The sequence below is a fragment of the Lutra lutra genome, chromosome 6 (genome assembly GCF_902655055.1).
Source record: "Lutra lutra chromosome 6, mLutLut1.2, whole genome shotgun sequence".
NCBI classification, from domain to species: Eukaryota; Metazoa; Chordata; class Mammalia; order Carnivora; family Mustelidae; genus Lutra; species Lutra lutra.
In genome coordinates this window covers 2,168,841-2,193,799 of record NC_062283.1, presented here as the reverse complement: position 1 = coordinate 2,193,799, position 24,959 = coordinate 2,168,841, and the positions used below count along the sequence as shown (strand labels likewise).

General features: G+C 46.5%; 5 non-coding genes across 5 annotated transcripts; 2 read left to right on the top strand and 3 right to left on the bottom strand.

The window, feature by feature from the left end:
- Positions 1 to 3,023: 3,023 nt before the first annotated feature.
- Positions 3,024 to 3,105, bottom strand: TRNAS-UGA (transfer RNA serine (anticodon UGA)). Its single transcript has one exon. It is a non-coding gene; the product is annotated as a tRNA-Ser (tRNA).
- A 7,353-nt stretch (positions 3,106 to 10,458) lies between these two features.
- Positions 10,459 to 10,530, top strand: TRNAQ-CUG (transfer RNA glutamine (anticodon CUG)). The gene has a single exon. It is a non-coding gene; the product is annotated as a tRNA-Gln (tRNA).
- A 7,197-nt stretch (positions 10,531 to 17,727) lies between these two features.
- TRNAS-AGA (transfer RNA serine (anticodon AGA)) lies at positions 17,728 to 17,809 on the top strand. Its single transcript has one exon. It is a non-coding gene; the product is annotated as a tRNA-Ser (tRNA).
- A 1,672-nt stretch (positions 17,810 to 19,481) lies between these two features.
- TRNAM-CAU (transfer RNA methionine (anticodon CAU)) lies at positions 19,482 to 19,553 on the bottom strand. Its single transcript has one exon. It is a non-coding gene; the product is annotated as a tRNA-Met (tRNA).
- Positions 19,554 to 24,877: 5,324 nt separating this feature from the next.
- TRNAS-AGA (transfer RNA serine (anticodon AGA)) lies at positions 24,878 to 24,959 on the bottom strand. The gene has a single exon. It is a non-coding gene; the product is annotated as a tRNA-Ser (tRNA).

The window sequence follows — 24,959 nt, the reverse complement described above, 5'->3', positions numbered from 1 at the left end:
AGGACAGCACAGGGTCATGGTCCTGGGAGGCAGGGAGGACTGTTGATCACAGGGGGCTTGGGGAAGTCCTAACAGGAGATGACATTTGCTGGTGACTCTGTGGGCTGTTCCGCATGGCCCTTATAGGAGGTCCCGGAGTCCCTAATGCTCCCTGCAGGCCACGGAAAGTGGATGCCATGGCAGCCACACCGGGAGTAGCTTAGCTAGCCTCTCGACCTGTACAGGTCCACCTGGATGTGAATAAGGAAAATGAGTATGAAATAGACAATCCAAGAGAAAAACGGGCAGAAAAGTTCAACAGGTCTTTCAGAAAAAAGGATATCAAAAGAACCAATAAACATATGAAAGGGTGATCTTCTTCATCAGTCACCAGAAAAAGTGAAAAGTAAAACAATTTGATTCCACTACTGTATTCCTCAGTTCTCCAGAGAGAGAACCAGTGGGATGTGGGTGTGTATGGAGCTTTATCTTAAGGAATTGGCTCACAAGATTATGGGAGTTGTGGTAAGTCCAAAATCGCCGGGTGGGCAGCAGGCCGGGGACCCAGGAAGAGCCAGCACTGTAATTCAAGCCTGAAAACTACTTGCGGACAGAATTCCCCCCTGCTGGGGGGGGGGGCTATCAGTCTTTTGTTTTATTGATGCCCACCCAGATTGGGGAGGGCTGTCTCCTTGACTCAAAGTCCACCAATCCAAATTTAATCTTCTCCCAAAACACCCTCACGGAAACATCACAGAAACACAGAATGATGACTGACCACTTATCTGGGCACTGTGGCCCACCAGGCTGGCACATAAAACTAACCGTCACAACTATTTTCCTATTTGAAAGGTTAAACTAACAAAAGGCAGGCAATATACCAAGTGTTCTCAAGGATGTGTGTTGTTTTGTTTTTCTATAAACAAAAGCTCTGTTCCTATCTGGACCTTTTCTTTCCATTTTCGTTTGCATGCAAATCAGAGTACTGAGTCTCTGAATTTAAACTTTTTTCCCCAAATCAATAAAAAAAAACCCATATTAATGTTCTTGGTCCCTGAATGTGCAGAAGAACGTATGAAGAGAGGGCAGGGACCAGAGAACCTTCCCCTGGAGTTTCCAGGTTGTACTAGACGGAGACATTGAACACGGTGAGTATTGGCAGGAAACTGCGCTATTCGATATGGGAGCTTTTCTCTAACTGAACTGATTTTCATTTTTTATTTTAAAATCCTACTTCTTTACATTCTGTGTTGTTTGACTCTCATATCTAGCTATCTTTGGACCAAAACAGACAAATAATGAAATGAAACCTAAACGTACAGACGTGATACCATGTGTGATAGCACACAGCGGATAAAGCCTACTGGCTGCCATGTGCGAGACAAGCTCCCTGAGCCCACCTTCTTTGCATTCCCCTTTAGTTGTAGCTTTTATGGCAATATCATGGAGGAATTCCACATGGACTCACGTTCTGAAGATAAGACCACTGGCTGTCCCAGTCATTTACTAAGTTTACATATTCTGATCACCATTGCCACGGATCTCCTTCTGCAATTTCTGCTCTAAAATTCTCTTGTGACTAATCCTGACCTCAAAAGCCCCCTCCTTGAGACACTGAGACTCTTTCCGACTAAGATTTTCCCTTGCTGAGTAAGTCTGATACACCCTGTTTACCAGAATCAGCAGGCTTCCCTGATGGGTTTTGTACGGGGCTCTGCAAGGATTTTGCTTTTAATCTCAAACCCAAAATACTGCTGGGCTTGGCAGCCTTAAATCCACTTCCTGTGGTTTAACAAAGCGTTCCCACTCCTGGGCTCTGGAGTTTTCAGGCTGAGAAGACAGAATAGATGTGTTGCTCTTCTTTATAAACTAATCATTCATATGAAGTGACAATAACAATCACTTCTTATCACTCAAAAACAGGTAACACCTCATTGCTGTCTAATGACATTCTGCAAACTTGGGCTAGCAGAACACTCAGTACACAATAGGTAACAACCCCATACTCCAGACCAACCACTTAGACTTATCTATGGAGGCAAAAATCTCAGTAAGAGAGTTAGGCAGTAACATTAATTTCCAGCTGTAGACAGTAGCAATGAAAGCCCCCCTGGTCTGCCCCTACACCCGCCCCAACTTTTGGTTCCCTGGTATGGACCCAAACTGAGAGTTCAAGCCCAGCCCTTCCTCTTACTAGCTGGGTGAACTTGGCCATGTTATTTTACTCCTGTGGGTGTCAGTTTCCAGATTTATAAAGTAAGGGTAATAATAGTATTCATTTCTTATGAATGTGATCACACAAGCTAACACACATAAAGCACTTGGAAATACGTCTGTAATGTCTGAAAGTAGGAACTGATATGAAAGTCATTCCTGTGTATAAAGTACAGCAGGACTGTGTCACTAACCCCTGGTTTTTAAGAAGTGTGTTCCCTGCAGTATCTGTGACAAGTGACCTCACAACCACACCTAAGAAACTCTTTCGTCTACATACCATTTTACTGGGCAGTGTTGGTCAAGTCAAGTTTCAGTTTCTTATTCTGTAAAAATGAGACTGATGTCACCTATGCTATGGGGTTATATTGGAGATTAAATTAAATGATGTCATGCATATAATGCCAACTCAGTGCTTGGGACCTAGTAAGGATTCAAAAAAACAAAAAAACAAAAAAACAAAAACAAAAAAAAGATAGCTGTTAGAGTAAATGCCGCTTTATACATCTTGAGTTCTAGATAGTAGCAAGGAAAACACCTCCAGCCCCGGAGAGGATGGGGATCTGGCTGATGCTGAGCACCCAAGTTGGCTGTGACCCATAATTGAGGAAAAGGAACAGCCCTCCTCAAATCAGGTATAATATTCGGTGACCTTCCCACCCTCGCAGAGGCACTCATCCACTTAACACTGAGGGTCAAAGTCTGAGATAACGTGGTGTTTGGAATTGGAGGAACAGATCCAACCTGACCTAGAGAAATAAGTAACTGGCAACGCAGAGGGAGACCGGCTGGGACTAGAAGGCAGAAGTAGGAAGGAGCCTTTGTAAAACCGTAGCCGGCAGGATTCGAACCTGCGCGGGGAGACCCCAATGGATTTCAAGTCCATCGCCTTAACCACTCGGCCACGACTACCTACTGGCAGGTGCCTCTTGTCCGCGACTTAGAAGGTGCGCCACCTCAGAGGCACCCGCCCACCTCTCTCCGCGGCACGACATCACGCTGTAACAGGAGGAGGGAGAGACGGTTCGTGTCACTGTTAAGTCTGCGAGCGAGGAATCCCCTGCGTCCACTCAGGGGACAGTCCTGGGTGAAACGCATGGCCCATAAGCAAATCCAAATTCGGCGGGGCGCGTGGAATTCGGAGAAGCCCTGGGAGCCGCAGGGGACAGTCTGTGCCCAGAACTCCCGCCCCCGTCACTGCCGACTGCCCGCCCGCAGGGAGGGACCTCGGCGCAGGTGGCGTCCCCAGCGACCTTGGACCTGCGGATGCCGACGGTGCCTGGAAGCGGGTTGGAAGGAACTGGAGTGGTTCGCGTCTGCTTTCCGCGCTCAACGCCAAGACCCAGGTATCTCGCAGGGCAGCACCCACTCCGCCCGGTCCCTGCTGGGGAAGAGCGGGCTGAAGCCGGGCGTGGGCGGGGGTGCGGGCTGGGCGGGGGCAGGGAGGGTCGAGGAGCAGAAGGCGACGCTGGGGAGGTCCCCGCTGGTCGCCTCCGCCGAGAGGGAAGCCCGAGCCTGGCGCATGGGGGCGAAGCAGCTCGACACCCGGGTTTCCGGCCTCGGGACACTGTCCGCGCCTCACACACAGCGGGGTGTGAACGCCGCCGTCTCAATCTAGACACATTGACCGAATCCTTCCCGCCCGTAGTCCTGATGCAGGGGCGCCCTACAGAACCGGCTTCTTCTTTGAATGGAAGGTTTAGGGGCCATAGGGTTGAGCCCTGGGAATTGATGTACTTGATCGAAACACCGTCACAGCCGACTCGGACAGACCTCCAGGTACAATCGGAGAAACCTTCCAGGTCTGAGGCTCTCGGTGTCTCGACCAGGTAACTCTCCCGCATTGTTTTCATTGAGGGCCGGCAAAGAGGGCTGCGCCCCTGGTGGGTTCAAGTGGGTCGCCCAGGAAGAAACGCTGCAATCCTACGCCCTCCCACCTGTGAATGAGACTTTACTTGAAAACACTCTTTGCTGTTGCAATCAGATAAAGCGAGGTCATTCTGGATTGGGTTGGGCCCTAAATCCAATGACTGTATCCTCATAAGGGGAGGACGAACAGACACACGGGGACGAAGGCCATGTCAGAAGGACGCAGGGATGGGAGCAAGGCAGGTGTAAATGCAGGCAGGCCAGGGAGGAAGCCTTGACACAGCCTCCCTCAGACCTTCTAGAAACAGCTAACCTTGCAGACCCCTTGAATTCAGGTTTCTGGTATCTGGATCTGTGAGAGGAGAAATTTCTGTTGTTTTAGGCCACTCACTCTATGGTAATTTGTTAGGGCAGCCCTAGGACGCTAATAAATCTCCTTCCCCTTGTGCTTGGAACAACGTCCCTGTTCTCGGTCATGCTTCCTAATTCCACCAAGGAAGCTCACACAAATGGTTACTTCCTTCACATGGCAAACTTACTTTGGAGAGAACTCTTCTAGGGAAATAATCCAAACTAAAGGAAATTATTTGTGTGCAAAAACTTCTGTGACACTTTTAGTTATAATAATACATAATTAAAACATCTCCAACAATGGAGGGGGTGGGTATATAACTTACATTATCTATGCCTGGAAGAATGTTGCAAAGCTATTGAAAACAATATTTTGGAAGAGGTTGTGATAGCTCAGGGAAAAAGCGCATGATAAAATGTTAACTGAAAAGAGCCAGATTAAAACTGTATGTAATATATGACCTTGATTATGTACAGTTTTGCTTTATAAATATTTGGAAGTCGAGGCGGGAATGTGCCAAAGTATTGGGTTTGAGGGTTGTGGGTTTTTTCCCCCTGTGTTTTGCTATGATTTGAAGTGTATGTCATTACTAAAGTCTTTAAAATGAAGAAGCAGAAATAATGACTTTATTGCTGGACTGAGAAGGAAGGATTCTCTACACACGAGACTTCAGCATTATTCAGTAGCCACGCATGGGCTCAAGTGGCCATCATGCAAAGACACTACTTGTTAAATATGTTGGTGAGGCCAAGTTTTACAGAGAGATTGAGTGCTGGACCAAGGTCACAGAGCTGGCTCCTGAAAGCAAGGGGAGGGTTGCAGCTGGGACATCTGAATTCAACGTAGGGAGGGTTTAGGATAGAAAAATGCTGCACTCATTTTGATTTTTGTTGTTGTTGTTGTTTTAATAGGTTCTGTCAATCCATTTTGCTTTTAAAACTAAATATTGTGTAATTTATAATGATGATGATGATAATCATAATAATTTAAGAAATAATTTGGGAGACTGAAGTCCAAAGCCAGCTACAAAGGTGAGGTCGTGGCTGGAAGAGACTGCCTTTCAGATGTTCAGATTTCGAGAAAGAGTCCTCAACAAATGACTGTATAGGTTGCAGTGTGTGTGTGTGTGTGTACACTTTCCTCAGATGCACAAGACAGGCAGCACCAAACAAAAACCCTTAAAATGCTCTATAATGGGTGGTCTCAGTTATAGTATTTTTCAGAGCAAGATCTTCTGCTCTTGGCCTTGTTTATTTAGGAAAAAAAGCTTTTTCTTATAAATTAAAATAGGCCAGTTTTGTTTTGTTTTGTTTTGTTTTTTAATGTGGCAGGAGAGTGGCACCAGACCAGAAGGGACTTGTCAGAGGCTCTGCTTCTGGGCTCCAGGCATCACTCAGACACCGAAAGTGATCCCTGCAGGCCTGGAGCGAGAATCATCCAAATGGTCAGGATGGGAACCAAACTTGAGCTTGGAGTGGCAAAAAGGATTAGAAAAACCCATCTCCTGCCCAGGAAGCCAGCCCTGAATGAGCTGCTCAGACACCACAAAGGCCACAATTTTTACTCATCTACACATATGCTCACAATGAAACCACTGGAAAAATACTGCCAGTTGGTTACTAGGAGGGCTTTTGTGGGGTTTTTCCCCAGAGAGAGAGAGAGAAAGAGTACCACCAGACAAACGGGGCAGTGGCGGGGGGGGGGGGGGGGGGGGAGGGGGTAGGTGGGCAGAGGGAGAGAGAGGATCTTAAGCAGGCTCCACCCCCAGCACGGAGCCACACACGGGGTCCTATCCCACAGCCCAGAATCAAGAGTCAGATGCTTAAGCAACTGAGCCACCCAGGTGCCCCAATTTTTTTGTTTTTTAACTCTCTCCTTGTGTCTTTCTCCTGAACATGTATGCAAAGTGGTGAGTGGGAGTTAAACACACACTGCAATGATTCCTCACACGGGGAACACGCGTGTGATCAGGAAATAGAGCTGCGACCACGCCCCAGAAGCTTCTTCCTGCCTCACCCCCATCCACAGATTGCTGAGTACGTTTTACGTTAAAATGATCATCCTACTATGTGTGGTTTTCCATCCCTTCTGGTATACTCCACCTTGTTTATCATTCTGTCCTCTTATGCTTCCCTTTTGTATCTTGTCTGCTTGTGTATTGATTGAATAGTTCTACGTTATTCTTTTGGTTTTCTTTTGATGGGGAGCCGAGAGATCACCGCATATAGTCCTGACCAAACAATTCTTATACCAATATTTTATCATTTTCCCAGACAATGCAAAGGACGTAACATTAGAAAAATGGGATTCTATTCATCTCTGTCTCCAGGGACGTCTAAATTCATTGTTTGCATCCATATGAATTCTATGTTCATTTTCTCCTCTAGAAGACATTCACATTGTTTTATGCAGCCAATATTTACTCAGATCTGACTCTCACGTATCCTTGTTACTCAGATTTTCTACGTCTTCCTCTGGGGTTTTTCTACTTTCTGTCTCGATTTTCAGGAGCAGCAAAGCCTTCTGGCTGGAACATAATTATGAGATACTTGTGACTTGGGGGTAACAGGAAAAAAATAACCCCAAGGAAACTAGGTTTAAATGACACAGGATTTGGAAAACTTACTGAGAGTCATGAGAGGAAAGGGCTGTCTGGCCTCTGTCCTACATTCATGTGGCCAGTGCTTCAGCAGCATGTGAAGATCAGAATTTAAGGGGTTCCTCCCAGTGGGGCCCAGGAGAAGCTGCAGCAAGGTCCAGTTACCCTGTGATAAAAATAAGCCTAGTCCTCTCCCTTCTCTTTGACCTGCTTATGTCTGAGTCAAGTTTCCCCAAACTTTATTATCAGGAATGTGCACCCCAACAGCCCTCTGAGAACTAATCTGACTAGTATTTTCCATTCAGTCGTGGACACAACTTTGACATAATTTACAAGATGAATATTAATGAAAAACTTAGCCACGATTAAAAGGTGAATTTACTTTAGCAGTATGATGCTTAATTTCTACTTAAAGAATTTGCTTTTGGTTAGTTAAAAATTAGGTTAGGTGACAAAGGACAATCTCCAAATGCAGAAGGTGCATAGCCTGGGGTCTATGGACTTTACATGTTCCACAGACACTCTGAACTAGTTTGCAAAATGATATATATGTATGTGTATCTAGGGGTACCTTTGTGAGAAAGGGGTTTCACAGATTTTATTCCATATGATCTGGAATTCAGAGCCAAAATAATGTACCATGAATCTCTGTTCTAATGACTTCTTTATCTTGGGGAAGAGGAGAAGAATTTTTCAGCTATGTTTTGTTTGGGGGAAATAAACAAGATGCCTATGAATGAGCACGAGTACTTTAAAGCAATTCCCAGAGACTGATTCAGGACTGACCTCGGTCTAGCAGGGAACTTACCATGCCTCTGAGGCTGATTCTCCAGTGCTCCCTGAAGTCATCTGTGATGCTCCCTGATGTGCCTGGTTCAGAGTGGGCCCTCGAGGCCTAAAGCAACCTTGGAGCTCTGGCCTGAACCAAGGTCTCGGTCCACCAACAAACCATCAAATCTCCTCTTTCACTCTCATCATGGATCACTGCCCAGACAACCAGTCCATACACTGTGTCCCTATCTTGCATCTTCTCTGTGAAAAAGTGGGAGCCAAGACCCCATTCAGAACATTCAATCCCTGCTCAAATGTAAACGTCCAGTTTTTATTCTTATTGGAAGAATATGCTAGCCTCCAGCCACCTGCTGGTTTCCTGGACTCATGGATTCATAATTTTAGTCTATCCCATCATGATTAGCCCCAAATCTCAAAGGGCAGAGCCAGGGCTTGGTGTCCTGCTAACTGCTGGGCCCACAGCAGAATAGAGCAGTGCTCTAGCATATGAACTCCTCCTTCCAAACTCCTACAACTCTCTGTGCTCTGAGGCCATGTGGGTTCTGCAGGCCTTAGTACTGGGTCTGATAACGGGGCTCATTAGTTAAAGGGGGAGGGCACTGTGCTGGCTCACATTGCAAACCAGAGTTCTGAATTCCCTTTGAAGAAATAATTTCATTTGGCCACTTCCTTGTTCTTACTCCCTAAAGCAACAGTTTCTACTTATTTGGGATGATAGAAGAGAGGGCACCTATATCCCCCCACCACCACTCAGTTTCTCCTAGGATTAAAATCTTACCTGAGTGGGGCACATTTATTACAATCAATGAACAAATATTTATACATTATTATTAACTAAAGTCCAAAAATTATTCTGATCTCCCTGGTTTCTACCTCATGTCCTTTTTGGTTCCTGGATCTGATTCAGAATGTCACGATGTATTTACTCATCGTTTTCTCCTTAGCCTCACCTTGTCTGTGGCAGTTTCTCAGGTTTTCCTTGTTTTTGAACAATCCCGAGGGTTTGCGGGGGTGCTCAGGTATTTTGTAGGAAACCCCTCATTTCCCCGATGTTTTTCTCATAATTAAACAGGAGTTACGGGCTTGGGGGAGAGAGATCACAGAAGAAAAGTGCCATTTTCGTGTTCATCATTTATACCATGTCAGGGGTATATACTATCAAAAATGGCTCATCGCTGCCCAAGTTGACCCTGGCCCCTGGCTGAAACTGTGTGTCGGGTTCCTTCGCGGCTTAGCCTGTCTTCCCCCGTCCGGTGCTGTGCTCTCTAGAAAGCAACACTGCGCAGAGCTGGCGGTTAGGGCGTGCGGAGTTAGGTGGTCGGGATTCTCCTGCGCAGGGGACCGGGGCGGGCTCCACACCGGGAAAGGGGCTGGAACCAGGCGGTGGGAACTGGGAGGTAGTGTTCACGCTCACTCATTACGATTTACTTCCCAGATGTCGCTTCTCCCCCCATTTAGTTATTCAGTTATTTATATCTGTTTTTTTGTTTGTTTGTTTGTTTGTTTCCTTTTCGGGCAGAGAGCCCGGAATCTGGTCCCAGCCCTTGCCCCTGCAGATGCTCACGGTGAACGTGTTGCCGGGACCTAAAGTTGCGTCGTGTTGAAAGCACTCCCGAGTCTGGGGTCTCCGTTCCTCGGGCTTCTGGAAAGCACGTCACTGACCCACCTGGCAGGAGAGGTTCACTCCGTCTTTCCGCCGGTGAGGGGAGGGCCCGGGGCCTCGGGGACCGCGAGGACACCGAGCGGCTGACACGCCTGGACCCGGGCTCCGTGCCTCTCGCTGCGGGCTGTCACCTGCGCCTCTTCCGGAAGCATTTCCTTCCCTTCCAGACGTCTTTCTGGCACCGAAATGACCTCGGCTGGACGCAGCGGCCCCTCCGGGGGTCTCGCTGGGAAGCTTCGAACCCTGACACCCCCGAGTGTCACTCTCGGGGGAGATGATTTGCTTCTGTCCTCAGACCTTCGGGGGACCGTGGGGCATCGCTTCTGTCCCCTCGCGACGCAGGGAGTCGTTACTGCCGGGCCGCTCGGGGAAGGCTCGCGGCTGCGGCCGGGAAGAGCCCGGTCGAAGCCTCCGGGGACAGCCCTGCAGGAAGGCCGCGGGTTCGGATCCTGCCCTACCCCCGCGGCGGCGCGGGAGCAGAAGGTTTCTCTGTCCCCGGCGGAGCCGCACGGGCCGGGACCGCCCGGCAGCGGGCGTCAACGACGATCTCCGGAGCGTGCGGGTTCCGGGACTAACCTGCGGGGGCGGAGAGAGCGCGAGGCCCGCCCTCGGGAGGCCGCGAGCGGGTGGGTCCCGCAGCGCCGGGCGGGTGGAGACCGCGGCGGCGCGCAGGTGCAGCCCCGGCCGCCCGCGCGGGAGGAGCCGCCGCACCTGCGTCTGGGCGGGGGGCGGGGGGCGCACGGAGCCCCGCCCGCCGCACAGAGGCCGGGCGGCGCCCACAAGCACGGACCGGTGTCATCTGTCCTTAGAAACCGATTTGCTTTGGGACGTTGCCCGAAGGGCCCTGTGCACGCGGGGAAAGGCCAGTGTGTCACGGAGGCAGATATCAGAAACTGGGCCGCGAATTTCAGCTTTTCTAAGGACTCCTGGAGTTCAGAAGTGGAGATGCATCCTGTCAGGAAGGAGTGCTGTCACTGGCTGTCACTGTGGGGTTCCATGGTGTAATGGTTAGCACTCTGGACTCTGAATCCAGCGATCCGAGTTCAAATCTCGGTGGAACCTGAGTGTTTTTCTTTTTCCTATTGTTATTTTAAGTTTCCCTTTTAGGGATGGTTGGCAGGGGACCCCCAGTTCACAGGAATCCAGAGCGTAATCCTGAGGAGAAGGCTAACCCGGGCTCTGTGTGGACCCCACTGACTGCCCGCTGCATTGTTCAGAGTAGAGGACCATCCTCCCTCTTCCACCCCCCCTTTTCCTCTCCCACCTAACAGATATTCTGCGACACAATTTTGAGTTGAGTTGAACTTCTCCTGATTTATTGCTTTACAAAATGTAGTGAGCTCCCTTCGTGCAGACGGATGCCACAAAATTGAGGGAGAAGAAAATTTCTCATGAATACAATACTTTTCTGCTCAGAGAGAATGAGGCTTCATAATGTCCATAATGTCCATTAGGTACAATGACCTGAATTTATGGGAAAATTTCATTTTCCACTGAGAAATGGAGACTTGTGAAAATCTATTCATACCTTAAATGAAGAATTTCTTGAACTGTCTCAGATATTTGAACACTACTGAATGCCCACATGTAAACTCAAAGCACTTGTGGATGGAGTAAATAAAGATCCAGATACATTTTCTAAACATTTCCACTGTTGCTTTGGTCATCTCTGTGACACGGAGCCACCACACAGAATTGTTGTCCATGAAGAATACGTCCCACAGAAATCAGAGCTTTCAAGTTGTATCCTAAGTTATCTCTGTGATCATTTTATTTTTATAACTGAATGTTCCAATTGCAAGTTAATTCATTTTCTGGTAAATGTCTGCATGTGTAACAACTTAAGGCAGGACAAGGTACTGAGATCCTCAAGAAGTAATTCCAAACTGCTTTCCTTAGTTTTATTTCATCTATCGTATGTCTAAAAATTGTATATTTTTATTCCAAGATTCAAAGTGTCAGGCTATACATTATCTTCTGGGTCTTACTTTTTCACTTAGGAATACATTGCTAAAATTGTTACTTTTGTTGCAATAGGTGCCATTCATTACTCCTTCATTCATGAATAATACTCTACTGTGTCAATATGCTGCCGTTCATTCATCCACCTTTCTGTCAAAGGGAAACTCACATAATTTTACATAATATGAATTTGGTTTTGAATTACGTCAGCGCCAGGGTCATGGGAAATTGAAATTGTTTTAGGGCAGAGGAAATCTGGGCTGCAGTAACCACACAGTTAGCTGAGAATTGTAACTTTGAGCTGTCTTGTTCTCCCTCCAAATGCTTGGGCACAGTAATAATCACTCACCCTCTATATTATACTACCCATGTCTCCAAATTACTTCTAATCCTTCAATTCCTAGAGTTAACTGTCAGCAGTTCTCTGTAGCTCTCTATGTCCCCCCACATGCATGCCATTGCTAGGCCCTATTGCCACCACAGCCTCTAACAGCTTACGTAGCTTACCGGAACTTAGCCTTACCAAGAAATAATTCTGCAGATCTATGCCACCTGTTTCCTTCTTCTGAAGGAAGAAATCTTGCTTTCGTACATCTGATGGGCAAAGCTTAGGGCACATGCCTGCATTCTCGCTGCACAGAAGGCTGGGGAATTAAGTTCTGTCCTGAGCATGTGCAGCTCATAGCTAGGCAACTTCTTCCTAATATATGAAGTCTGAGCCACAGTAGTCCACTATGTTCATCAATGCGATAATGAACTACGACCCCATTTTCATAACTTCCCAAACGTTTCTGTTCCCACTAATTGTCTCATGCATTATGATTCATCCACAGAAAGTTATTAAACACACCAAACAAAGGAATTCTGTCATTAAGAAGTAAATTATGCAAAAGATCACTTTTTAAAAATAACCATAAAAAGAAATAAAATCATAAAGGGGAAATTTATTCATTGACATTAAAAGCTCAACTAAGTAGTCTGAATAGTAGATACAGCAGAAATGATGAATAGATTAACGAACAAGAAATTGGAACTAATGACTGATGGTATACAAAAATTATGAAGAACAGGAATGTTCAGAAATACACCAGAACATCTACATAAACAATGAGTGCATAAGACAATATCATTAGCAATCACTATCTTTTAAGATGTAGAAACAAAATGGAACTAAAATAATAGACAACAGTAGTATAAGAAGTGAATATTGTTATTAGGGTCAAATTATGCTAGAGTTATTTATGATGAGAAACGATTTAAAAAGTTCAATGAAGTCATAATTCATGTAAATGATGAATGATTGTAAAATCACTCTTTGTCTGAGTTCATGGCCAAAGCCACACAATAATCACTGACAAAGAGGGATATAAAATTCCAGGATATAAAAATAACCAAGAAATATTATTGAAAAAATCAATCATTAGCATTATATTTTAATGTATTACATAACATATGGATATATTGGCAATTATAATTATACTGTAATTAAGATTTTAGCAGTCAGAAGTTAAAATATTGATAATATTGTGCTTCACTGTCATTTGCTAAATTTTTCTGCAGTCACCGCACTGCAGAGTTGGGTCCCAGAAGAGTCCTCTCTCCTCTCTTAACTTAGATGGGCTTCATTTGTTTCTCACCATTTCTCTTTTTCGTCATAGACTTTATTATATTTCAATCAATGGAGATTTATCATGATATAACACATAACTTTAGAGTTTTTCTTCCTTGTGAAAGTTTAATACAGCAAAGTAAACATTCTACTTTTAAATCGTCTTGACCAGATGGGAGGAATTCTCAAACAGGACTTTTTCTTTAAAGATTCAAAGCTAGGGGTGCCTGGGTGACTCAGTTGGTTAAGTCACTGATTCTTGGCCTTATTGAGGTCTTGACCTCAGAGTGTCAAGTTCAACCCCTGCACTGGGCTTCAAGCTGGGCAAATATTTATAAACGCCTATTGGGAATAAAATTGGGAGGTGTTCTCTAGCTAAAGAGTCTCAATATTTATGTTGTGTTTTTATATTTAATTTTTATTAATTATTAATACTACATAAAATAAACAAAATTAGCCATTTTCACAAACTATTCATTGAAACATTTTTCCCCAGAAATAGTGAAAATCCATTTCCATTCATATTTCAACAAGTTGGTATTATTTTAATATATAAAGCACATAAGGAGATTTTCATTTATTCTTTTAAAGATTTTATTTATTTATTTGGAGAAAGAGACACAGCAAGAGAGGGAACACAAGCAGGGGGAGTGGGAGAGGGAGAAGCAGGCTTCTCACGGAGCAGGGAGCCAGATCGCAGGACCCTGGGATCATGACCTGAGCCGAAGGCAGACGTTTAACGACTGACCCACCCAGGCAGCCCTCTCATTTATTCTCAATAGCTAGAATTATTATTCTTGTTTTAAAATAACTTTTCCCATAGTCACAGTAAACCTGGATGGTATGCCTTGTTCATATCACTAGTTCTCTTACGCTGATTAGATATGATGGCAAACAATACAATCTCATGACTGTTCATTAAACTTAGGTTTAAGGGTGCCAAAAATGATGTAGAAATAGGCACCTGGCTATTTGGCATAATAGAAGCAAAGGATAAAGCAACATCAGTCAGCAGAGTGTTGAGTTCAAGGCTGAAATCACATTTCATTACATCTAATGTTGATTACATTTAGATTTGTTAATTACGTATATTCAGGCCTTCAGGGAAACTATAACAATAGAAATGGCATATTTAACTTAATTTTTTTTATTTTGAGATGATTGTAAATTCAAATGCACTTCTAAGAAATAATACAGAGAGATCTCCTGTACCCTTTACCCAGTTCCCCCCAATGGAAACACCTTGTAAATTATCCTACAATGTAACATCCAGAATATTGACACAAATACAGTGAAGATGAAACATTTCCATTGCCACCAGGATCTCTGTTCCTTCACAAGCCACACTTGCTCTCCTCCCATCCGCCCACTCTGTCCTCCATCTCTGGTACTGATTGGTTCTCGTCTTCATGTGTTCTCATCTAAAGAATATATTGTAGGGCCACCTGGGTGGACCAGTCAGGTAAGTGTCTGCCTTCAGCTCAGGTCATGATCCTGGGGTCCTGGGATCGAGCTCTGCCCATGGCTCTCTGCTCAGCAGAGAACCTGCTTCTCCCTCTGTCCTGCCCCCACTCGTTCTTTCTCTGGAGTCACATAGTATATAGCACATTGAGGTGAACTTTTTTCAGCCACTGTAATTGTTTCAAACTGAGATTTTTATTTGCATTATCTTTTAATGACCAGCAAAGACCAGTAATGTCGCCCATCTTTTTGTGTGCTTATCAGCCATTTATATATCTTTTTTGGAGAAATGTCTATTGGAGTACTTTGCCCATTTTTGAAACTGGGTTTTCTTTCAGTTGTGGAGATATGGGAATTATTTTATATAGTCTAGGCATTAAACCCTTATCAGATACATAATTTATGAATATTTTCTCCAGTTCTGCAGGTTGTCTTTCCCCTCTCTTGATGGTGCTCTCTGACGCACTTAGCTAAAATCAAGGTGTCAGCAGATGTGCATTCCTTCCTGAGGCTCTGGGGGAGAATCCGTTGCCTTACGCAATTGGGTCAGAATTCTGTTCCTTGTGGGTATAACACAAAGGTTTATTTGCTCGCTGAAAGCTTATAATGGTTTCCAGCACTGAGAGGCCTTCACATTCCTTGTTCTGTAGACCGCCTTCAGTGCAGTGATGGGTTGAATCCTTGTCATGTCCCATCTCTATGGCCTACTGTGATTAGATTGGGCCTTCCCAGATAATTCAGGTAATCCCCTCGTCTGGAGATTTTTACCCTTAATCATGTTCGCAAAATCCCTTTTGCCAAGTAAGGCAACATCTTCTCAAGTACTAGGAATGAGGACACGGACATCTGGGGATACCAATATTCTGCCAATCACAGCATCTACTGAGTGTCTTTTTTCATTCAGTTTAAGATCTTCCTGGTTCTTGGCATGACAAGTGATTTTCAGATGATTCCCGGACATTTTGGATATTACGCTATGAGACTTTGGGTCTTATTTAAGCCTTGTTTTAGTTGGTTCCTTCAAACATCTAACACTGCTCTGACAGGGGAAGGCGCAAACCTGGCTACCACGAGGTAGGAATGGAATTCCAGGTCCCTCATTCAGTCCTCTTGATACCCAAGATGTCAGTGCCCTAGTGTTGTGCAGGAGAAGGAGTCCTGGCTCCCCACTAGGCTCTCAGGAGTCTTCCCTGGTTGGAGGAGTAGAAGAGCGTTGTCATTGCCACGCGAGCTCCACAAATAGGGAGTGTGTATGGCCGTTCCAGCTAAGCAATGATGAAAATCTTCTCTCTCCCTAGACCTCTTCTGATGCCACCCCAGTGGGGAGGGTAAGAGACACGTCTTTACTGCCAAGTGGGAGGTGGTTACGTGGGCACATGACAGGCTCTCTACTGACAGGGTTTAGGAAAAGCCCTTTAAAGCCTGGAGCAATGAAAGTCTCGGTCTCTTCCTCTGCTTTCTCTGATACCCGGTGGAGGGGAGCACGTTGCCGCAAGATGGCAAGGGTGGGACTCTAGGCTCCCCACTCTCTTTGCTGCTCATAGGCGGGGATGAGGCTACAGTTTGTTTTTATTCCATCTTCTTGCAGGTGAGTGTCTCTAAACTGGAATGTCTGGCCTCACTGAATGCACAAAGTGAACTCAAGGATCATCAATCCTTAGGCTAAACACACAACTTTTAAAATACGCAGCTTTTAGAAAAAAAGAGGCAATCTTAGGTCCAGGAACTTGTCCAAATATCATGACTTCCTCCAGGGGAAGTGGTCTCAGTCTTCTATTCATCCTTGATTACACAGATTACGCAGCACACATACCGACTGTCTGTCTGACTCTTCGGGACACAGTGTCTATTAACTATGTTCACAGCTCACAGAAGCCGCCCCCCCCCCCCAAATGACCCTCGCCTTAGCTAGTTGTTATAGTAATTGCACACCTCTGGCTTCCTGAGTTTTCCACCAGACATCTGGTGCTCTGGAGTCCTAGCATTCCCACTGCCATTAACAAGCCCAATCCCTGTGGTGAGCCTGGGTTCACGCAGAGCTACCCCCAAGCCTCTCAATAACTCTAGCACACTTCTCACCAGCACACTTCTGAAGGCCTTGCTGAGCAGTGTTGGCTATCTTGGTAAGAAGTGTCTGGGGTCCTGGGGGAGCTTCTGGGGTGTTGGCTGTGGCCCACTTCCATCTGGCTCACACTGGCATGTGGACTGTGAAAAGTCATAAATCCTTATGCTTCGGAGTCGTGCATTATTTCTGTGTTTTGCTTCAGGAAACACAAATGCTTGCCTTGATTGAGATACCTGGTTAGCAACAGGAATGAAAGCCAGCATTTAACCCGAAGGTGGTTGTGTGTTAAGGATTTTTCTCAGCACATAGCAACATATTAAACACGACATTCTCACTTCACAGCATGAGGAACTGACACAGGGTTCTGAAGTAACTGACTTGAAATCACACGGGAGTAAGGGACTGATCCCGCGGGAAAACCCTGGGGGCCTGGCAGCAGAGCCTGGGTTTGAAATTTTCCATCTCTATAAGAGGAAAATCGGAGCTTTGAAGGTGAGTCTTTCATAAAATAAGTAAATCCAAGCCTGAAGATAATAATGAACTTGGGGAAAGAAGTCTTGCTTGGCTCTGGAAGTGGCTACTATGGCCAACTTACATTCCTTCAAGTCAAAATTCCAAAAAGCGAAGAGTTTTTTTTTTTTTTTTTTTTGGCTTGTTTTCTTTTAAAGTAAGTTTGACTCCGTACTAACGATGTTTGTGAATGGAACCTTGGTCTCTCATCTTAAGGCACAAGAACACAACAGATAGGACAGTGTGCCTCCTCGAGAAAACGAAAAGTGTGCCTTCTTCCTTTCACCAGCTGCAGCGGCTTCCACTCTGTGCATGTCCTCAAAATTATTTTGAAATTCGATGTTCATTTGGAGGTGTTCAAATCGGGGCTTCCCTCACAATTCCTCACAATGATTGCTAGAGCCTGTGTTGGGGTCTCCTGGGTCCTCATCAGAAGCTGGGCTCCCGGGAGGTCTCCTGCTCCATCTCCTCCCAGCGGGGCCATGAGAAGAAGGCGGCCTTCCAGGAGGAGGAGGCAGGGCGACTGGGCCCTGTCGCCACAACCGCAGGCCACTCCCCGGAATGACGGCCATCATTCAGCAAATGCACTTTGTGCTGGCGAATGGGACCTTGGGAAGAGGCTACTTATGCTAATGAGGCCGACGGCTCACACGTAGTCGTGGCCGAGTGGTTAAGGCGATGGACTAGAAATCCATTGGGGTCTCCCCGCGCAGGTTCGAATCCTGCCGACTACGGCGGCTCCCCTCTTTGGGGACGCCACTTCTTGTCTCATCACCCCTGAGAGAAGTGGCCCTTGCCTCTCCGGAAGGAACGGGACCCTTCCCCAGCCTTGCTCTTTACAGGGCGGCTCAAAGACTCCGCAGCTTCCCCAAACAGCCACACATCCGCGCGCTTTTTCCAGCAGTTTTTTCCAGAAGGAACTCCGCCACAGCCCCCACAGGGCTTCTTTCCGCAAAGTAGAGCCCAGGCTTTCTGATGCTTTCGTGTTGCTGCCATCAGAGCCTGGCTTTCCAGGCAGCCGTTCCTAAAGGAGAGGCCGCAGCAGTTTTCCCTTGATGGGCTTCACAGACAACGGAAGGCGGGTCGATTCCTTGACATTCCCTCCAGAGGGGTATGAAATGAGAATCACTTAAGCCCCGAAGCAAGGAAGGATGTCAAGGCAGGTAGATACGCAGGTTGCACTTTTTCTTACTCCCTACTTACTGGGTCCCCAGAAATTCTCCAGTGGGCAGCCATCCTCCAGGGGGTGGGCCCTCTCTGGTGAGCCAGAAATCAAAAGGAGAAAAACAGGAATTTGAACCCTAGACCTTCAGATTCAAAGTCTGCCCCTCTATGGACGGAGCCGTGCATGATGGGAGGGATTAGAGGGGTCTTTTACGAATCTTGGTAATTCTAATTCCATCCCGGGCCTCGGAGCTGAGCAGGTCGTTAGTTGGGTCAGCATTACTGACAGTAGGTGAGCACGAGTGCGGGGACAAAAGACATCCAAGTCGGGCTGGGTTAAGGAGGGTGACACTGATCCGGGGAGTTTATTCCTGGAATTAGTGATTGCAGGAAGGGGGCGTTTCACCACGGCGGAGTCGGGAGGAAAGCTCATGTCCGAAGCAGGCAAGCATTTGCGGAGGGAGCACGAGGTCCTGGGAGGAAGGAGCAGCGCCCCGCGGATGGGAAGACACAGGGATCAGGGGTCCGCCTGACGCCTTTTCGGCCTGGGGTGGCGGATCAGAAGTCCCGGGCTCCTCACCGGGTCCCTCTTGGTCCCTTATCTGAAATCAGAGAAAAGAGGTCGAAGCTCCTTCTGTGGGCTGTTCCAGTCGGCGAGGACCACCTCTCTTAAATCCAAATCCTGGACCTTTTGCTTGCGCCCCCGAACCCCCACTCTGTTTCCGGGGTTCCCTGGGTCCGCGCGCTCGCAGGTGCGGCCCCCGCCTGCCGTTCGGCCCCCTCCTCTCGGGTCCCCCCTTTCCCTCGTGCTGGCCACCTGCTCCTCTGTCTCCCTTCCGAGCGACCCCGCACGGAGACTCCCGCCTCTCCACGTCGGCCCCCAATGTTCCCCTCCACAGGTGACCGTGACTTCATCCAGCTCCAGGGGTGCAAGCCCCTGGCAGCGGAGCAAGCCCTGGGCGCCGTGCTGCTCCCCCGAGGGTTCTTTGATTCATCGTGGTGTTGGAGCCCGAGTCGGCCGGCAGCGCGGGAGGGGGCAGGCGAGATGCAAGACCAGTAAAACAGTGGGAGAGTGTTCCCTGTGGTTCTAGAACTTGGAACGCCGCAGGGCGGAAACCAGGCCTACCCGTCACAGGGGGCTGAGAAGGCTTGACTTTGCCGGAGGCCTCGTTCTGGGGATGTGAGGGAGATTGTGGGGGGAGGAAGGAGAGTCCGAACTCCCTGGGCAACAATAAGGGAAGCTAGCAGAGGATGGTTTCGATCCATCGACCTCTGGGTTATGGGCCCAGCACGCTTCCGCTGCGCCACTCTGCTTGCACTGGAGGTAATTTGCCTGCTTTCCCAGTTTAATTCTCAGCCTCTTGTTGCACCCCTTACTATGTCTCTACGTTTGCTTCCCCGTCTTCTCTCCACTCTTCTTTCCTTCCCTCAGGATCCTCCAGGCGTGCCTCATCCCAGCATCACAGTCCGCGTTACTGTCACACAAGCTCCAACTCCGGGCTGCACACATCTCCAGTCCTTTCTTGGCGAGGTTGCCAAGCATCCCTTTTGGGCTGGGAATAGTGATGCCCAAGATGTCAACTTTCCAGACGAGAACCGGACCAATCTTCCAAAACCCACTCCGGAGTCGCCTTCGCTCTCAACCAAAGCCCTTTCTCTGGAATTTCTTCTTGGTCCTCCAGCCGCTCGCCTTTTCTCGTTTCCCTCCTCCTGAGCCCGCACTCCGGTTTATCAGCAAAAGCGGACTGTGTCTGTGAGACCTTTAGTGATCCCCCCCCCCCCCCACAACCGGCGCGGGTGTCCTTCGCTCTGCTGCAGATCCCAAAGTAAACCCCCTACTTCCAAGGCCGCCTCACGGGGTCCAGAGCCACCTGCTGTTCCCGGCACCCAGAGCTGGTGCAGACCGCCGCTCTGCTCCCTGCTTCCAGACCTCTGGTCATAGGGGAGGAGGCTTCGCGCCTGCCTCCACTTGTCACTTGCCACTCGTCACTCCTCACTCGGACACCGAGAGACTTGCGCATGAAGACAGGAGGCCCTAGCGACTCCACAGGTCGCCAAGGCTCCTGGGGATTTAAGAAACTGGAAATGACAGCTCCGGGGGGAGAGACAGGCCCATCACAAGATGATTTTACCCAAACTTGGGGCAAGTTTCCCCTGATGCAGGCTCGGTTTGTCCCACCTTCCAACCTCTGAGGTTGCTGCTGATGTTTTCCTCCTTCACCCCCTTTCGACGCCCTTCCAAATTCTGCAGGTTTCTCGCCTTCTCTGGTAGATTCTCTACTTTCTGCTGTTTCCCCATCGTCTGCCCCAGAAGCCGCAGATCTAGTGCTGACAGCCCAAGACAGAATGTTGGGGGTTGGGGGGGTGGGGGGAGAAGGTCCTCACTCGAGCTGCGGGGACTCACCTCCCAAGTTCTCTCTCAAGCAGCACGAGAGCGCCCCAGGCTCCTTCCAGAAGAGAAGCACCAGTCACCGTGACTCCCAAAAGCTCCTCCCTGGAAACGAAACGTTTCAAGCCGCGACCTTCTAAAAAGGCTTTGTGGAAATTCAACCAGAGACTTTGCCATTGCCCGTCAAGTCTATGAAGCTAAGCCCAGCACCCGTTCTTAGCTTGACTGACGACCCATTTTTTGGCTTTTTGGCTTCGAATTTAGAAGCCTGCTTTTTCTCCTGACGGTGGCACTAGAGCTGGAATGCACGAGAAACGCTACAACCTACAGGTTTATAGCTGGAGAGCCCAGGTTTTCTCCCTGGGCACTGGAGAGTTCAGGCCCTCCAGTTCGCGGTGGCACTGAACTTTGCTCTTCTGCCTCACTCCATCCCATTATCACTTTTGGCAGGGAGGTGAGTTTATCTTGGACTCAGTGATCCTCTGCCTTGGTCTTTATCTTATCTTCCCAGGTGCAAAAACTTAGAGTCATCACTTGATCCAGAGAAAATCAGGCTCTAGAGGACTGCTTTTTTATTATATATATAAACTCTCTCTCTCTATATATATATAATATATATGTATTATATATAAATATATATATTAAAATATATGTATTTTTTACATATTTAGTTTATATATATATTTTATATATAAAACACAGGAGATGGAAATTCCTGTATTTAAATAAGAAGTAGAGTTAGATTAAAAAAAACAACAACTGTTGAGTTCGATCCAGCAAGATAACTCAGTGGAACAAAGTAATTGTCTCAAACCTTCGCTTTCTCCCAATGAGGTGAAATAACACATTAAAACATATATTGGAAGCCAAAATTCCTTACTCTTTGACATAATTGGTCATATAGATTCCCATCATGCTGTTATAACAAATTGGCATGTTGTACTTTGTCCGAGAATTGGCAAGACTCCTTAATTTGACCTGATTTCCAGCCTCCTACCTTGTCGGCCTCTGATGGTCATCGGTGTGCTACACTCCAAACTGCAAACTAGGACAAACTCTGAGAGAAGTGGGGAGATAGGCTGCACCAAAAAAATAAACACTCCACAACCGTGAGAGATGGTGGAGAATATGGACATGTATTCCTGCTGTGAGATGATGTGTAAAAAGATTTCCAAACTCTAAATGACCCATAGTTCTCGATTCTTTGAATCAACTGTGGAACATAATGGAATATTCTGCAGCGGAGAATAAGAGCGAGGCGTGTTTCTCTGTACTGATGTGGATTACATCTGGGGTACGTGTAGACACGTGTCCTCACTATAACTGCAGACTCACGTGCAGCTGTAAGAAATGATACAGAGAGAACGCTTTACCGCGGTTCCCCCAATGGTAACATCTTGGCTCCTTACACTATCACAAGTGGGATACTGACACTTGATACAGTCCTCCAGTCTTATTCTGATCCCCACCCCCACACCCCCCCCATACTGATTTTTTAGTGTAGTGGGGGGAGTTATTTCTGGGTGGTTTTATCCCAGGTGCAGTTCCCACATCCATCACTGGGAAAGTGCACTTCCTTACAGCAAGAATCCCTCCTGTCGCCTTTTCGTAACTCCAGCCCCCTTCTCCCAGCACTCCCTCCGGAACACCAGGAGAGCAGAAACAGTCTTCGCTTCTTGAGTCTAGTCATTTCCAGAATGTTGTAGCGGTGGAATTACACAAAATATAACATTTTGAGGCTGGCTTCTTTTCAGTGTAGTTCCCCAGAAAGGCATCCAAGCTGCCACATGTAGCTTAGCTCACTCCCTCTGTGCTGCTGAGGAGAATTCCGTCATCTGAGCACAGAGCTGCTGAGCTGCTCACCCCACGATACAGATTGTTTCCAGTTTAGGGGTATGCTGGGTGAAGATGTTGGGAAAAAATGACATGTAGATTTTAGTGGGAACTAAGTTTCTGTGTTTTTAGACTAAATATCCAAGGGTGGTATTTATTACTGGATTATCTGATAATTTCCTGTTTAGTTTTGTAAGAAATTGCCAAGCCATTTTCCTGACTCCCTGTACCATTTTACATTCCCACCGTTGTCGGTGTACTAGTGACTGAGTTTCACGGCATCCTCTCGAGAATGGGTGTTGTCATGACTTTTGTTTTGTCCATTCTGATGGGTGTAGGGCGATATCTTATTGTGATTTTAGTTTCTATTTCCCTAATGGCTAATGGTGTTGAACATTTTTTCACGTGCTTATTTGCTGTCTGTGTACCATCTTGGGTGAAATGTTGAAATATCTCTTCATGGCTTTTATCCATTTTCTGACTGAAGTGTTGGCTTTCTTTTTAAATCTGTTCAGTTTTGAGAATTCTGTGTGCTGACTGTTGTCACCCATGTGATTTACAAATGTCTTTTCCCAATTTGTAGCTTGTTTTTTTCAACTGCTTCATAGTATCTTTTGCAGAGAAAAAGTTTTTCATTTTGAAGGGATCCGATTTAGCTCTTTTCCTTTTAAGCGTTGAGCTTCAGGTGTCAAGTCAACGGAATCTGCCTGACCCCGGGTCCTGAAGATCTGCTATGTTATTTTCTAAAAGTTTTATAATTGTACAGTTCAGTCTGTGATTCATTTTAATTTTTGTGCACAGAATGAGGTATAGGTCAGTGTGGGTTTTATTTTTGTTGTGTTTCGTTGCTGGGTTTTGTTTTGTTTTTGTTTCTGTTTTTACCTACGGATGTTGTCGAAAAGACAATTCCTCCTCCATTGAAATTTTCTTCTGGTCTATTGTGAAAAGTCAGTTGGACATATTTCTATGGGTTAGTATATATTCTTAAGGGAAAGAAAAAACCAAGATGAACACTGTGTATGTGCTTGTACCATTCATTTAAAAGGGTGTCTTAGACATTAAGGCTTTTTTTTTTTTAAGGATTTTATTTATTTATTTGACAGACAGAGATCACAAGTATGCAGAGACAGGCAGAGAGAGAGGGGGAAAGCAGGTTCCCAGCTGAGCAAAGAGCTCTATGCTTCAGATCCCAGGACCCTAAGATCATGACCAGAGCCTAAGGCAGAGGCTTGACCTACCCAGCCACCCAGGCGCCCCCCCCCCCTTTTTTTTTGAAAGAAGGGTCTGTCTTCTGCTCAGGTCCTCATCCCAGGGTCCTCAGAGATGGAGGGGAGCTCAGGCTCCCTGCTCAACGGAGAGTCTGCTTCTCCCTCTCCCTCTGCCCCTCCCCCACTCATGCTCTCTCAAATAAATAAATAAAATCTTTTAAAAATAAAAATACAGAGTGGACTGAATATTATGCACACATAACTCTGGATAGTTGTACAAAAACTCATTTCACTGTGGAGGGAAATTGAGCAGCTAGAGTACATAGATAGAAAGGACATTTTCCCCCCTACTGCATGTATCCCAATATCATTTGAGCTTCATATCATGATTATTATGTTTAAAATAGTTTAAATATTAAAATTCTTAATAGGCAATGAGAATACACTTTACGCCAGTTGATTACAGCTTATTTTGGACCTTGATTTCCAGTTACATGGAAGCAAATGATTTTACTGTCTTCAGATAGCATTATTTCTGGCCCTTCTTTACTTACTTGTCCAATAAACAGGCTGGGGTTGTGTTAAACAAGCACGGAATTCCAGATCAGCCTCACACAGATACATGGAAATGAGTGGATTGGGAGATAGCAAGGAAACAGTTGGGATGCGAGCAAGGAAATCGTTGAAAAGGTGACAGTCTAGGGCACCTGAGTGGCTCAATCCTTACCCATTTGCCTTGGTTCAGGTCATGATCTCAAGGTCCTTGCTTGGCGGGAAGCCTGTTTCTCCCTTTCCCACTCCCCCTGCTGTGTTCCCCCTCTCACTGTGCCTCTCTCTGTAAAATAAATAATTTTTTTTTTTAAAGTCACAGTCTGGTGGAGAAGCAAGCACTCCCACTTTCTTTTTGAAAGAGTTGTCTTCAAGCAGGATTTCGATTGCCTGAAATACCACAGTATCTCTGAAATTTGGACTCTTCTTGGGAGAAAAGAAAACATTAGGACTCCGTTCAAACCTAACTGATACAGTAATTATGATCTCTTTTTTCCTGCCAGATTGAGAGACTCCATCATAGGCCAGTTAATCCCAAGACCAAAACAGCGAAGTTTAGTAAATGAGGATACATCGCTTATAGTTCAGGTACAATTCATGGTTCTTTGGACTTGAAACAATGAGGGATTTCAAAGCAACCCACAAGATGTCAAAATGCCCGTAGTCGGCAGGATTCGAACCTGCGCGGGGAAACCCCAATGGATTTCTAGTCCATCGCCTTAACCACTCGGCCACGACTAC